This window comes from Numida meleagris, chromosome 1 (assembly GCF_002078875.1).
Source record: "Numida meleagris isolate 19003 breed g44 Domestic line chromosome 1, NumMel1.0, whole genome shotgun sequence".
Lineage (NCBI taxonomy): Eukaryota > Metazoa > Chordata > Aves > Galliformes > Numididae > Numida > Numida meleagris.
The window spans coordinates 49,408,824-49,425,557 of NC_034409.1; the positions used below are offsets into that span (position 1 = coordinate 49,408,824).

The window sequence follows — 16,734 nt, forward strand, 5'->3', positions numbered from 1 at the left end:
AATAGCTGTTAAACAGGCCCAGGTGCTGGGTACATTTAATCCAGCCCTTCCAGCTAAAGTAGATGTGTGTGTAATTCAAGAAGGGTTTGGCTGGGGGTTGTGGCAGCACCATAGTTCCATTCGAAGCCCAGTCAGGTTCTGGTCACAGGTCTGGCATGGAGATGAAGAAAGATACAGTATGGTTGAGACACAGCTATCGGCTACCTGCTCTGCACTGCAGAGGTCATTGTTAAAACAACTTCGCCAGTACAGGGATGGGTAAAAGATCGAATCCACATTCCCAAGAGTGGACTTTTTTATTTATTTTTTAACTCAAAACCTGCTTTTCTATTCTATGCAGAGGACAGTCATGTTCTGGTGAAGCTGTGGTAACATTCTGGTCAAAACTAAGGAGACTCCAAGTGAGGATGCAAAAAGGAGTATTAGTAAGTAGCACGATGTCTACCAAAATTTCCAATAAAACAAAAGAACTATATGAACAAAATAAAGGCCTCACAAAAATGACCCAGATTTTCTCCAGACAGAAAAAGAAAGGAAGATACATTAAAGAAGACTGTGCAGATACTTATGGTTTACAAATTGAAAGAAGCTCCTTATTTGTGGGAATCTGCAAACCAGTTTCTGGAGGGTTCAAGAAAATGATGAAAAAGTTTCTCATAATTTTTTGACTAGGGGCCCAGCTCAAAATTTGGGTAAAGGTGTTCTCTGGATGCTGGAGGAGAAAAATCACACCAAGTTCTTCAGATGGGGCCAGGCACTTCAAAAGTGGGAAAAGAATGATGAACGTGGAAAAAAGAAAAATTGTGTCAGGAGAAGATGTTTGAAATGGGGGTGGGGGTAGGAATTTGTGTAATATGGATGATTGCTAAAATCTCAGTACAGAGGTGACAGAACACCTGGAAAGAGGAATGAAGCAGAGACCAACAAGGTGTTTGAATTGAATCCTATAAAGGGGAAGATGTGATCTGGTGGTCAACAAAGAAGGTTAACTGGTACTTCCAGAAAGAGAATATCATTATGAAATGCAGAGCTGAAACAGTTGCTTTATAAAAAGAGAATAGGTAATGGGGCACAAGGAGCTGGATGAAATGCCACTACAGAGAGGTCATTATCAGTTCACATAGCTTGTTGCTAGCACCATATGCGCTTTCTTAGTATAAAAGCAGAGAGATAGAAAGTCAATAATGAAACCAGGTGGGAAAGAAAAAAACAATTTTGATTTGTAAATTCTGAAGAAACAGAAGCAAAAATCACCTGAAGACCTGAATGGGAGCTTCAGTGAGGATCCATCCTAAAGCAAAAAGAAATAAGGAAGAGCACCAGGGAGCTGCCATTTGAAAGAAGAACTAAGCAGAAAAGAAATAAAAAGCTATCAGGATTGTCTCTAGAGCTTCCTAGAAATCTCATCCATTTTATTAAACTACAAAATCCCATGAAACAAAAACAGTCTTGGCTGTTACTATTTCATATTTTTTTTCCTCTCCTTGATCCCTTCCAAACAAACCAACCAAGAAAAAACATTTCATTTCTAAAGATCCCTTCATTAAAGCCACTACTGCCCTTTCCCAAAAGTATAGTGATGCAGAAGCCACAAGGCCACTGAGACCTACAGAGTAAGATGCACTAACATACACAGGGGTACCAGCATATAGCCAGAGACCAGTACAGGATGTTACATTGCAGCAGGTCTCAGGACAACAGGAGAACCAGGGTAGAAGACATCTTTTGACTACTGCTTTAGGTTGTACAAGCACAAATCTTATCTGTGGCCATATAAGTATTACTCAAATGCTCATCACAGTCTTTGAAAACACCATCTCTTGTTCAAATGCATGAGTGTGCAAGTGGCCCATTTATTTCCCCAGCAGGCTTCAGCTTCTCAGCAGCTTTGTTTTTTAGGTGTCTTTATAAAAACACTCTCTCTTCTCCTCTGCAGCTCTTACCATTTCAAAATAAATTTCTATGGCAGCAGGATTTCAGATTTTATCTGGAGAAGTACAGAAGAGTAATTTCAAATAAAACATCTTTAAAACACTTCTTAGATCCAGTTGCCAAGCCTCTAGCAACCACCACAGTTGTCCAGGACTCTGCTATTAGGCCATAAATTACCTAGCCAATAGCACCACAAGTAGAAAAAGACCAAGAAAAACAAGAAAAAAAGTGAAAATAAAAACAGTTATCTTTCCCTACGCCCTCAAATGTCAAAGTAGCAAAACAGAAGGAAATTACAGTGGACTTTTTTATTATTATTTTTTTTTTTTAAGGTGACAAATGTGAAATGGTATTACAGATCCAAATATTTTTGGGTGACCAGTTCTGCTGTAAATCAGATCAGTTTTCTACAACATGCAACTTCTAACCTGTATTGGACATCCCAAGCCAGTTCTCACAAAAGGCATCCTCACTGAAAATGTGCCATGTTATATTGTAAGGATGAGAGGAAAACCAGCAGAAATTGAAAAATTATTACAATTTTGATAACTCAAATGAATTTATAAAAACATTCTGGAAGCAGCTAGACTGACACAATTGTCTTTACATACCAGATACAGTTGCTGAGACAGGAACTATAATCACACCAGCTTGTTTCAATCTGTCCAGGAGGAAGTATATTTAGAAACAAAGATAAATTTCATTTTCTTCTGGCTGAAAAAAAAATTATATCTGTTGAGAAATGTTGTCTTCTGTTCATGTTAAAATCTAACCACATTCACATCCAAGATACATGAAAACATGAATAAAACTGTTAGTTTTTTTTTTAATCAGAAAAGAAATTAGGAGGGATCAATTGAAATAAAATATGCCTGTAATTTCACTGACAAAAACAACTGTTATTTTTACGCCAAAATCTGAAAATTCTCTTTTGAAATACAAATAGTCTGAAACAATTAAAAAAAATATTTTTAAGCTCCTGGAAAACCTAAGGCTTTTGGAATTCAGCACTCTTTTCTATTAATTCATTCAGATCTGAAAAAAAAAAAAATCTAAGATTTCAACACATAGCTATCACTTGGAATCAACATTTTTGGACCACTGGAAACTAAGACAAGACCCTATTTTATAGAAGACCGAAGTAACAAATGCTTGGTAAAAGAAATTGGGTTCTCAGCTTCCATGTATTCAGAATGAAGGAGACTGTAGAGTCTATTCCCATCACAGCTTCCAATGGTAGAAGACACACCTAGTACTACTCAACAGATTTGTTATTGTCAGTCCTTTGATCTGCTTCTCAGTGTTAATTTTTAATTTTAATAACAGCAACTCAGTACAACTCGTTTCTGTGACCTAGTTCACAAAGTCATTAAATATATGAAAGACTGAAAGTAGCCGTGCTTGAGGTAAATGTAGAGATGTACTGGAGTTTATTTACATAAAAGTTTAGAGCATTTAGGAGGAAAAACGAAAAATATATTTTTACATTTTAGAACCTGACTATATCTCTAGAAGTTTGTTTTCCTTATGTTCCAATACCAAAGCAGATCAAAAGATGGCAGCATTGGTAAAGTATCACACTGCTCATTCTCACTGCTTTCTGTGAAGCACTTGCTTCGTTCAATGCATTATTTCCTCATTGCTAAAAACTCAACAACAAAAATAGAATCACAGAATCACTGAGGTTGGAAAAGATCTCCAATACCACCTAATGCAACCATCCACCTACCACCAATATTTCTCCACTAAACCATGTCCCTCAGTACAACATCTAAATTTTTCTTGAACACCTCCAGGGTCAGTGACTCCACCACCTTCCTGGGCAGCCCATTCCAGTGCCTGACCACTCTCTCAGAGAACAATTATTGCCTAGCATCCAACCTGAATCTCCCTTGGCATAACTTGAGGCCATTCCCTCTAGTCCTATTTCTAGTTACAGGGGAGAAGAGGCTGACCCCCACTTCATCACAACCTCCATTTGGGTAGTTGTAGAGGGTGATAAGGTCTCCCACGCGCCTCCTCTTCTCCAGACTAACTAATCCCCGTTCCTTTAGCCAGTCCTCATAACTCTTGTGCTCTAGACCCCTCACCAACTTTGTTGCCCTTCTCTGAATATGCTCCAGGCCTCCACATCTTTCTGGTAGTGAGGGGTTCAAAACTAAACAGTACTCAAAGCGTGGCCTCACCAGGGCTGAGTACACAGGGATGATCTCTTCCCTGCTCCTGCTGGCTGCACCATTTCTGATACAAGCCAGGATGCCATTGGCTTTCTTGGCCACCTGGGCACACTGCTGGCTCACGTTCAGCAGAGCATCAACCAATACCCCCAGGTCCATTTTCTATACACAGTCTTCCAGCCTCTCTGCTCCAAGCCTGTAGCATTGCCTGGGGTTGTTGTGGCCAAAGTGAAGTACTCAGCATTTGGTCCTGTTGAACTTCATCCCATTGGCCTCAGCCCAGCTATCCAGTGTCAGCGGTTTACAGGCTGGTTTGGCCCAGTTCTGTGACTAATGGGGTGGGGAGACCCACAGACCCATGCCTCAGGAAAGGGGAAAGGGTAGGGAGATGGGCCTAAAAACAAAACAGTGGCAATGATCTGAGGAGGAAAGCTAATTTACTAAATATAATATCGGAATGCAAGATAACACAATATAATACAATATAATTGGAATTGAAGCTAATAAATCAAATAAAATGAGAGAGCATCCAAAAACTGAAGGCCTTACTCTAATGCTGAAGGTGAAATAGCTAGGGAAGCACAAACACTGACAGGTATAGCAGAAAGGGAAAAAAGAGGCCGTCTCGTGACCTGCGGACAGTTTTATCTTTCCCTCTGAATGGAAAATGAAAACAGAACAATGCAAAGTCCTCTGCGGTATGTAGTTCTTCTTCTCTTCTGAGAATCAGGTACCCGGAACTATCCATGATCCACAGAACTGGAGCATTAACTCTTTAACTCCCAGTGCACTACATGATATGATTTTTGTTATCGGTATTCCACATCATAAAAAGCATGACATCCAGCCTGTCCAGGTCCCTCGGTAATGCCTTCCTACCCCCTGGCAGATCAACACTTCCTGCCTACTTAATGTCATCTGCAAACTTACTGAGGGTGCACTCAATGCCCTCATCCAGGTCATCAATGAAGATATTGAACAGGACGGGCCCCAGTACAGACCCCTGAGGAAAATGACTCGTGACCGGTCCCAAGCTGGATTTAACTCCACTCACCACCACCCCCTGGGCCCAGCCATCCATACAGTTGTATGAGGATACCTGACCAAGCCAAAAGCTGCCACCTTCTCCAAGCGAATACTGTGGGAGACAGTGTCAGTGTCTTTGCTGAAGCAAAGGTGGACTACCTCAACAGCCTTTCCCTCATAAACCAAGCAGGTCACTCGATCATAGGAGGAGATCAGGTTGGTCAAGCAGGACCTGCCTTTCGTGAACCCATGCTGGCTGGGCCTGATCCCCCCAGTTGTCCCATGCATGCCATGTGATCCCCCTCAAGATGATCTGCTCCGTAACCTTTCCTGGCACTGAGGTCAGGCTGACAGGCCTGTAGTTCCCCAGATCCTCCTTATGACCCTTCTTGTAGAGTGGAGTCATGTTGGCAAGGCTCCAATCTTCTGGGACCTCTCCAGGTGACCAGGAATGCTGATAGATGATGGAAAGCAGCTTAGCAATCACCTCTGCCAGCTCCCTCAGCACCCTCGGGTAGATCCCACCTGGCCCCATGGACTTGTGGCAGTTCAGGTGGAGTATCTAACTGTTTGCATCTGAATTGTGGGAGATTTATTCTGCTCCCCATTTGAGACTTCCAGGTCAGTGTACAGAGTACCCCGATGATAACTGGTCTGACTTCTAAAGACATATAAAGAAGGCATCAAGAACTTCAGCCTTTTCCTTATCCGCAGTGCTCACATTACCCACTGCATCCAGTAAAGGATGGAGATTCTCCTTGCCCTCCTCTTACTGTTAATATATTTGTAAAAAAGTTTTTTGTTCTCTTTCACCTCAATGGCCAAGTTGAGTTCAGGCTGGGCTTTTGCCTTTCTAATTTTCTCCTTGTACATTCTAACAACTTCATTGTACTCTCCCCAAGTTGCCCATCCCTCCTTCCACAGGAGGTAAATTCTCTTCTTCTCCTGGAGCCTCAGGAAAATCAGGAAAAGCTCCCTGTTCATCCATGCTGGTCTTCTTCCTCACGGCTCATCTTGCGGCACAGGGACATAGCCTGCTCCTGAGCCTTTAAGACTTCCTTCTTGAGGATCGACCAGCCTTCCTGGACCCATGTAACCTTCAAGACTGAATCCCAAGGGACTCTCCCTACTAGTATCCTGAACAGTTCAAAGTCCACCCTTGAGAAATCCAAGGTAGCAGTTTTGCTGGCCCCCCTCCTGACTTCATCAAGAATTGAGAATTCTACCATTTCATGGTCACTCTGTCCAAGACAGCTCCTGATCTCCGTATCTTTCACCAGTCCTTCTCTGTTTGTAAACAGCAGGTCTAGTGTGGCACCTCCCCTGGTAGGTTCTCTTACCAGCTATGTCAGAAAGTTATTTTCCATACAGTCTAGAAACCTCCTAGACTGTTTCTTCTGTGCTGTATTGCATTTCCAGCATATATCAGGGAAACTGAAGTCCCTCATGAGAACAAGGACTGGTGTTTGCGTAACTTCTGACAGCTGCTTGTAGAAAGCTTCATCTGTATCTTCAACCTGGTTAGGCAGTCTATAACGGACCCTAACAGGATGTCCGTCTTTTTGGCCCTCCCCCTGATTCTTACCCATAGAGACTCAAACTTATCATTCCCAGCCCTGAGCTCAACAACTTCAAAACACTCTCTAACATGAAGAGCCATGCCACCACCCTTCCTTCCTTGCCTATGCATTCTGAAGAGCTTATAGCCATCCACTGCAGTGCTCCAGTCATGGGAGTGATCCCACCATGTGGCAACTAAATCATAGCTTGCCTACCACACAATGGTTTCCAGCTCATCCTGTTTGTTGTCCATACTGAGTGCATTGGTGTAGATGCACCTCAGCTGAGCTATTTCTCTCACCCTGAAACCCTTCATCATTCCCCTAGGCTCATCTCAAGTGAGCCACGTTTTAAACCCTCCTGCCCCACACCTAGTTTAAAGCCCTGCCAGATCCTGGGCTAGGATCCATTTCCTCCTTCCAGACAGGTGAGACTCATCTGCAGCAATCAGGCCAGGCACTAAGTAAACCGCCCCATGGTTTAAAAAATAAAAATAAAAGAAATCCTGTGATGGTACCAGACTCTTAGCCACACATTTATGAGATGGGTTTTCCTGGTCCTCTCAATATCCCTAGAGAAAAACACCACCTGTGCTCACTACTCCGTCAACTAACCACCTCAATGACTTGAAGTCCCTTTTGATAGCCCTCAAGCTCCTCTCAGCAATATCACTGCCAGCCTGAGCTAACAGTAAAGGGTAGCAATCAGAAAGTCAAACCAGACCAGGAAATTTTTTAGTATGGTCCCTGACCCAGGCGCAAGGGAGGCAGCACATTTCCCTACACATAAGGTGTGGCCAGCATATGGCACCTTCCATTCCCCTGAGAAGGGAGTCATCTACAACAGTTATCCTTCTTGGTGGAGGCAGCCTCAAGGTGTGGAGTCAACCACTTCACCTTAGACAACCTTCTGGGTGGATCTTCCACTGCATCTTCATTTACCTCTTCCTCAAGTTCAAGAGCCTCAAACCAGTTGCAGAGGGAACCTGGGGAAGTGAAGTAGATAGGGAGGGGGTCTGCCTACAATGCCAAGCTGGGACCTTTTTCCACTCCTCAACTCTAAGGTCCCCTCTCTCTACCCAGTGGTGACAGGGCAGGGGGTCCACCACTGTTCAGGGTATATCACCCCAGTGCCTTTCCCACAAGTTAGACTGGTGGAGTAACTCCCTGCCAATCTCCTGCTCACATTCCCTGATGCTCCTTCATGTTCCAATTAAACATTCCCTAAATCACTGTCATTCTGCAGATATTGTTTATGTGTGATACAAATGTGGATTGGCAAAAAAAAAAAAAAAAAAGGTATAGAAAAGAGGAAATAAGTATTGTTCTTACTGGAACATCGGCCAATCCTCAAATAATGGAATTGTCAGGCACATTGCTGTTATGCATATAATTAAGATCAGTAATTATTTGCCTCATGGTAGACCCCAAATGTTCCAGTCAGAACTATATCTAATTGTACTGTTGCTGCAAAAGCATAAATTAAAAAAACAGTCCTTGCCAAAGAAATTTACAATGTAGATCAGGACACACAGAATGAAAACTCACTAAATCATGGAAAGCAACAGCAGGACTACAAAGACAACATCGAAAAACCATTCTGCATATGATAATCCACCTTCATATATAAGTTTTGCAGTAGAAGGAAGCTATGCATTAAAATAAAAAAAATAAATAATGAAATAATTATATTTTATCTAAAGATATCTCTGATTATATTTAAAGTCAGTGACTTCAGTGTCTGGTGTTTTTTTGGTTTTTTTTTTAAAGCTAGTCATCTGAATCCTATTCAGACTCAGAAAAAACAGTTGCGCTGTTTGATTTCAATAGGACCTCAGCCCCCCATAAATTTGGTTGGCCTGTGCCCCAGAAGATAATCTGAGATCCAGTCTGAAAGTTGTGCAATGACTGTAAGGCACTTAAGACACATGATAGCCAGACTAGAAGAAAATCAAGGACATTTTCATAACTTCCACCTGCTACTGAAATGCATGTGATTTCTGAGGCGACTGTCCACCGTGGGACCCACTATCAAATATTACTGTCAAGATAATTTTGTAGAATGCCAAGTATTCATGACAAGTGTTAGAAATTTAGTTAAAGAAATAGTTTTGATGTCATTACAGTCGTCCTACTAATGCTATGGATGCTCAAGCTAAGTATCTTGCCCTTGACCATATTGCTTAAGTGTACCATAAGCACCGAGTCATAGAGGCTGGGAAGTCCACTGGGATATACTGGTAGTACCAATCCATCCTTAGACACAAGGAAGGTGAACCACTGGTCCTTCTGGAGGGGATGCCCCAACGTACCCATGCAGGGCTAGAGAGGGACATAAAAGGCTTAGGGCCAGAGTAATGGCCTACCTCTGTGCCTCTCAGGTTAAGACTTCATGAGACACTTCAGCCAGTTTAGGAACTTGCTACTTCCAAAAGAGGAGCTCCACTCCTTCCCGCTCTTCCACACCTACCTGTAGCACCTCATTAGCTCAATCAGCACAACTTACACAGGTGCAGGAAACAAACCAGACAGAACAGCAACAACGTTTTCCCACTGATTTAGTGAGTGTCTAGCTTACTAAGAGTTACACAAGAGCTAAGGGGACAAAAGCACATACGGAACAAGGAAAAGCGCAACTAGGACTACTCCTCTCAAGTAGCCACAAGCTGTTAGATCAACTCAATTATCATCACTCTTCACAGGATCACAGAACTGCAGGCGTTGGAATGGACCTCAAGAAATTCATCAAGTCCAACTCCCCTGCTAAAGCAGGTTCCCTACAATAGGTCACACAGAGAGGCATCCAGACAGTTCTTGAATATCTCCATAGAAAGAGGCTCCACCACTTCTCTGGGCAACCTGTTCCAGTGCTCCATTACCCTAGCCGTAAAGAAGTCCTTCCACATGTTTGTATGGAACTTCCTATGTTCAAGTTTTAGGCCATCGCTCCTTATCACTGCACACCACTGAGAAGAGCCTGACCTCATCCATTTGCCTCCCACCTCTTGTTAGATATTTATAAACATTTACCAGATCCCCTCTCAGTCCTGAACAGACACAGGTCACTCAGTCTTTCCTCATTCAGGAGGTGCTCCAGGCTCTTTATCATCTTTGTGGCCCCTCTGCTGGACTCCCTCTAGGAGATCCCTGTCTTTTTTGAACAGGGGAGCCCAGAACTGGACACAGTATTCTAAACGTGGCCTCACCAGGGCAGAGTAGAGGGAAAGGACCACCTCCCTCGACCTGCTGGTCACACTCTTTGTAAGGCACCCCATGATTGACTAATATCTGAAGATTTCAAGCAAGATATTGCTAAGTAATATCAGCACACGACGATATGCTAGTTATAATTATGTAAATCTTAGCAAAACTATCAAAATCTACTTAGATTCACAATCTCATTGTAGACTTACAATTTTATGGTACAAAACTCTGCATTCTTAATATTTCTATCCTTAGCACATTCCAAAATGCCAGATTTATTTTCTTTTGTATGAAACACGCTGTCATCGACCCATGCTACAGCATTTCAATTGAATGATTGGTTTGTTTGTATCAATACTATCTAACCACATCAAATCATATAACAAATCATTTAAGTACATACAAATCATGTAAGTACATGAACTACATCAAAGTAAGAGTATGCCATATACACTAGTGTATTACTCTCTTTTCAGAAGCAAGGTTTATACATTCACCCTCAGCAAGAAATCTGAGATTCATCAAGAAGTAGAAAGTAAGTAGCCTTTGTGAGGTATCTTGGTGCAGGCTAGGTAAATTGAACAAATATAATAAATATAGCCAGCATCCATTTTTCAATACTGTACCTCCCTAGCTTCAGCAAAAAGAAAGCTAACAGCTGAAGGTTTGCTTTTTTTTTTAAAATCATATTCCACAGCAGAAAAATATTCAGGCCAGCAGCAGACAAACTGAACAACACATTTTACAGCTACGCTATTCTGCATATTCGTCGGTCTTTCTTTTTGTGAACACTTCCCTCAACTTCAATTAGAAAATCTGGCTTATTGTTTTTCAAAATTACTTCTTCAACAGATCCCAAGGGTGTTGCTTAAATGGCAGAGCTAAGAAATGTCTTTCCAAATTTCATTTGTGTTTTGGTTTCTATCATCTCTAAAATACTAACCAAGCACTTAACTATTGCTATAGTTCAAACTGCAAACTCACACTTAGAGGAAACATGCCATTATCTCTGGCAGAAAGTTTTCTAGGCTCATGCAAAGTTTCTTGAAATTCTGAAAGCCTAATAATTTGTCATCTGTGTCTACAGCTTTCACGTTAGCTACTTTCTCCACATAAGATCCAAACTTTGTTAATAACAAACCAACCAACTGGGTTAATTTCAGGCTGCTATGGTGTTGTCCTAATTATTCACATTTTACAGTGGTACTCTCAAGATCTGAAAGTATTTTTTTTATTGCAGTTATGAATAAATAGCCCAGGAATGCACTCTACATAGACTTGACTTCTCTTCGTCAGTGGCAGTTTCAGCCCATACACTTGATAACCCAGAACCCATCCCATGTTGGGCTGACTCCAGAAGAAGAAACTGCTTACTGTCTTTTCTTCTGTATTTCAGCTCTCCTGAAAGTACACATTCCTTTTAAATGATGAAAAGGCTTTTGACAGTGTGGAGTGACCACACAGTCAAATCGCTTAAATAATTTTTCTTAGACAATTATATAGGTGCTTTGAGCTACTTTGAAAAAGAGCATTAATGTTTCTGAATTTAAGTCAGATGATAAAAATTCTTATTTCAAAAGATGTGAACAGGTTTCTCTACTTTTGTTTTTAATAACTATCGGTACTTGTTCTAAAAATACCCGCTTTTATTCACACAGTAATGAAGATAACATTAACCTCTACCTAAACATTCTCTTGCATATGGCCAGTGGCAAGTCCCTCTACCCTAACGCTGGTGAAAACACACATTTACTCCTTTTAAAACACAGAAATGTAACTTGTGAGAAGCATTACTGTTGAACAACAACAACAATCCATTTGCCTCTTTAAGAAGATTCTTCATTGGTTATATCAGACTTAAAAATGAAATTAATACTGGCATTCCTAACAAATGGTGAAAAAAGCTAACATGGTGCAGAAAAATAAGTAGTGCTTAAAAAAAACCACAAAAAACACAAGCACTTAAAAAATTTTGTGTTGAACGCTGCATGTTTCTTAAGAGTTCTATTTTTGTATGAGAAACAGTTTGTCATTTTGAAATGTTGTTTTCCCTCTACTACTGGAAAAATCACTAAATAAATAAAAAAAATATCTCTTCTGATCTAAAAAGACAAATATTTTTTCCCTAATGTCAGGGCCTCTTTAACATTTAGTAATACTTCAAAATAATGAGGCAATTACATTTGAACTCTTCAACTATTTAATAGTTACAAAATAATAGACCTTTGGCTCACATGCATATGTAACCATGTCCTTCACAGACTGGCATTATTATCATTATTAAAACTTCAAATGTTTGTTAGTCACATGTTAAATTAATGATAATATGCTGGTTATAATGTTAAACTCTAAGCAATAAAGCATTTTCCAAAAAATTCAGTTTTACCAACTTAATATTTTTAGACTTTATGTTTACAAAGATCATTCAATTGGCTGTACGAATACATTTTGCACCTATGGAAAGATAATCTTCACAATAATTGATACGTACTTAGATAATGAGATTTTTTTTTTTCCTCCGGGGAAATACCGACATGAAAACTGGAAGATGAATATATATAAGATTAACATGAAACAGCACAAAATATTATCTATAGAAGAATTATTTCTACAGTCTAGTGAAAAAGGAAGCCAGAGATACATTGTTTTCACAGCTAGCCTTAAAATGTATTACAGTGAGCATAATTCTCAGAACTATGAATTTTCTTTGCTTAAGTATTTCAATGGTACTCGTGTGCTTTTTCCTTTCACTTGTTGCTCCATTGCAATATTTTCACAGAATAGCCTCATAAATATATAGCAGTCTCCTTCAAAAGCTTACACCCATTTCAGAACATCCTACTCCCCTTATGCGGACAGGCAAAAACATATAAACATTTTAAAAAAATCCTGTGTAGTATCCTTTCTTCATCTGTAATTCAGGAAAAGAAGGTATCCACTGCAAAGCTAACACAAAAATTCTCAGAAGCATATAAGCCCTTTCCTTTTCACACAAGTAAATGATGCTTCAGCTTTCAAAGTCCTCTAGCAATTATTACTGTAATTATTCAAATAAGAAGTGCTTAACCTTAACAAGTCTTTTCAAAAGGGCGCAGTTCAGCTCAGGAGACTTTGGCCAACAAAAATTGCATTAGCTGGAGAAGATACAGCCTGAAAAACACACCTGCTATGATGCTTCCAAAGAGGATAATGAGGGCATAGAAGACACTCACAGGTTTAGCAATTTGTGCTATAAATAATACTCAGCTATTCCCCACCCCTAGCAAATTGACCTCCTTTGACTTGTTAGACTAGTTACATTACAGCTGATGGCCATCAGAGACCTTTGCATCATTAAATAAAGTTTCTTTTTGGTATAAAGAAGTAATCTCTACACCAGTAGATTATGCTCTGGGTTGTTTGTTTGTTTTTCTTATCCCCACTGGCCTTGTGTCTCTTAGGTGTTAGTCTGCTGAATGGCTGTTATCCAATTCTGCCTACAGTTCTCTCATCAGCTTCTTTCTCCATCTATATCCCTTCATTTTGATAAAATCAAAGACAAAATACAAAATTCTTGTATCATATCCCTCCCCATCCAAAAAAAAAAAAAAAGTCTTCAAAATTATGGAATGTTTTCAAATTAACATCCTCCTCAGTAAACTTCCTCATTTTCAGCTTCTGGGAGGGAACCTACCCTCATATCAAATCTTAAATTTGCACACAGAAATGCTTGCTTCCTCTTGACTGCTCTAAGAAGAACAACAGTTCTCCTATTTTGAGGATCAGGAAACTTCTATTCTTCTTTCAAAAATGTCTGCATGTTTCTCTTCCCTTCTCCTTGCTGTTCTACTGTTCTGTTCTACTTATTTTTGCTCTAGGTTACAGCCTAATTTCCTGTCACATGTTTACCCTCAGGCTTTTGCATGCTCTCATGAGGCTCCTTCCCCTCACTCTCACTGCTATTCTGCTGCTATACTTCTCTCATCTGCACTTATATTCATTAATCCCATCAATAATCTGGGCCCTGCACATGTCTTCATGCCATATCTGGCGCATCACGCTTTTCCCATGCCTGGAGTATCCACACATTTTATGCACAGGGCAGTCCCACAGACACCTCAGGGAAACCCCTAACTCAAGTTCAGCCAACAACACATGAACCCTCCAAAATGCTCTTGGGGATCTGCCAATCGAGCTGGCCCTGACCAGTCAAAATTGTTATGTACTGTAGAAGGGGATAAAGTCTCTGTATCACACATGGCAAACATGCTGGGCAGTCGGGGTTATTCCTGCCTTGGGAAAAGGCAAGCCCATCCACAAGACTGCTTTTGCTCAAGGATCTGGGCATATTTGGTGGGTAATGCGTAAGAATGGGGAAGTCTGGTGTGTACCTAAATGGATTTGATGTTGAGTGAGAACAGCCAAAACCCAACAGTATTATAGTAAGAATCACCCAGATAAAACAATAATTAATTCTGGCCTTTTTTCTCCAAACTAGAACAGGCTCCAGCATGCAACAGTCCAGCACCACGCATCATCTCTCCTGCCCCAAAGGGCTGTTAGGACAGATGGAACCCAAGTTATGGATTAAATGAATTCTGAACAATTGCGAGGGATGGCCCATAGACTACAGGAATTATATCAGGGTAATTAATCAGAACGTATGAGAAAGCACGGGACCTGAGCACGATGTAAATGGCATGGAATAAGGGGTAGATATTGTTCATGTTTCAGCTGAAACAGCGTTGATACCGCACTGACGTTCTTCTTGTTGCTGAGTGATTGGAGCACGCCTACAGCCAGGCCAAGCCACTCAGAAAGAGCCACTGCCTTTATGGAGTGACAGCAGAGGGCAAGGTGGAGCCAAGACAACTGGCTTGAATCAGTCAAGGAATTGTTCCATTCTATGTGACATCATGTAGAAGGCTGTAAAACTGTGGGGAGTCAGCCAGAGGGCTTGGCCGGGTAGGCAGGCGGGGTGCAGCACCGCACCAGCCTCTAAGTGGGAGTTGCTGGGCGTCAGTCAGCAGATTGCGGGACGCTGCATTGCTGGCAGGCAGTTGCTCGGTGGGCAGTTGTGTTGTTGCTGGACATCGGTCAGCAGGCAGTTGTATTGTCTCCAGGCAGCAATCAGGGGGAAGTTGCGTTGTTATCTGGTCATCAGTTGGCAAGTGGCAAGTGACTGCATTGCATATATATCTATATTGTTATAATTGCCCATTTGTTTCCATTTTCCTTTTCTGTCTTAGTAAGTAATTTTTATCGCATCCCAAAAGTTCTACTTTGTTTCTAATTCTCTCTGCCATCCCACTTGGGAGAGGGGAGTGAGCAAATGACTGCATGGTGCTGAGCTGCCTGCCAGGTTAAACCACAACAAAAGCATTTCAAGACGTCTGAGGATGACTGTTACCACTCTCAAGAATCTACAGAGAGATGATACAGAAAGATCCCATGCCAACTTCTGGTTATCCTCTACAGCTAGGTTTCAAGAGTACTATCAGGCTTTCTCATAGAGATTCAAATACCTGTTCTGTTTCAAATCCTGAGCTAATTTCTGTAATCGTGGAAAATGCTAGTGAATTCTCAAACCTACATGAGCTCAGTCATATGGATAAAGAACAAAGGAAAATTCACATATCTGTATTAAAATGCAATTTGACACAAATTTACATACGTGGATTCTGAACTAATGGTCTTTTTTACTTAAGCATTGATTTAGAAGATTCAGCTCTCTTTTAATATATTAATATATTTCCTATTTCTTATTCATTTAGATACACATTTGTTATATGTGAATTAATTAAACCTTTGGCAAATACACAGAGCAATTTGAGGCCAAAGCGGCAGAAGTGCAGCGGGCAGCACTCCTGTAGATTCTGCTGGAACAAGTGTGATCTATAGTCATAGTCAGCTCTCAGTCAGCAACCAAAGCTTTAGGTCTTAGAGATCCCTAATATATCACAACGCATTTGACAATTTGTCTTTTGAATACTGGAGGCACAGTCTACCTCAACTTCTATTAGATTTAAAGTCCTGCCAAGATTATATTACCAGCAGCAATAATAATTACTCAATTTATCCAAACTTGAAATAGTGTGGTTCTCAGGCAATTGGTCTTTTGCTATAAAATGAAAGGATTCAAAACCATACAAATTAATTCTGCTGAAAATCAGTTTTCTATCAGGCTATCAATACTTCGTACAAAATACCAGCACATGACTGTTGTAAAACCTGTTTATTTTAAACTATTCAATGAACATTGAAGCTGCTATTCAATTTTCACCTTCCTGGTTGACTCCAGATGTATTTTCCTGTTGCTCCTCTTGCACTGGCATTACTGTTTCCACTCCCTGCAGTGTAGAATACTAGATTAGCAAAAAAAGAAAAAAACCCTAAAAAAAATCAGCTTTCAGCCAGAGAGCTCCCCTGATGCAACTCATCCCACAGCCACAGGTATAGGAATGGCAGAAGGGAAGTGGTAGGAAGAAGTGGAAGGAGGAAAACTGTACTGCTCCTTTCAACAGCAGTTTCTACTTCTGCCAGATAAAAATAGCAGTGTAAACCCCTTTGAACAAAAGAGGCAGTCTGCTTTCAGAGACATTTTTTCTTCAAAATTTCCATAATGGAACATTTGTTTGCTAAAGAGAAAACATTCAATTATGTTAAGTTATAGGAAAAAAAATAAAAAATAACACATTAAAAATCTCCCAGTTATATCAGAGTAGAACATATGAGTGTGTGTAATGAGCTGAAAAGTGAAGAGTTAACACAAGGAAATCCAGGAAAACTAAAAATAAATTAAAAAGATAAAAAAATTAACAAATTTCCTAAAGAACTCTTAACTAAATAACTCTAAC

At 40.5% G+C, this 16,734-nt stretch overlaps 1 protein-coding gene and 1 long non-coding RNA gene across 3 annotated transcripts in view; one reads left to right on the forward strand and one right to left on the reverse strand.

The window, feature by feature from the left end:
• The window catches only part of GRIN2B (glutamate ionotropic receptor NMDA type subunit 2B), a 265,833-nt gene extending 263,174 nt beyond the window's left edge, over positions 1 to 2,659 (reverse strand). For both annotated transcript variants that reach the window (XM_021377634.1, XM_021377554.1), the window contains exon 1: positions 2,544 to 2,659. The gene's annotated coding sequence lies outside the window, so the exon portion shown is untranslated. The remainder of the gene's footprint in view (positions 1 to 2,543) is intronic.
• LOC110388609 lies at positions 345 to 1,503 on the forward strand. Its single transcript, XR_002432944.1, has 2 exons — positions 345 to 425; positions 521 to 1,503. It is a non-coding gene; the product is annotated as an uncharacterized LOC110388609 (long non-coding RNA).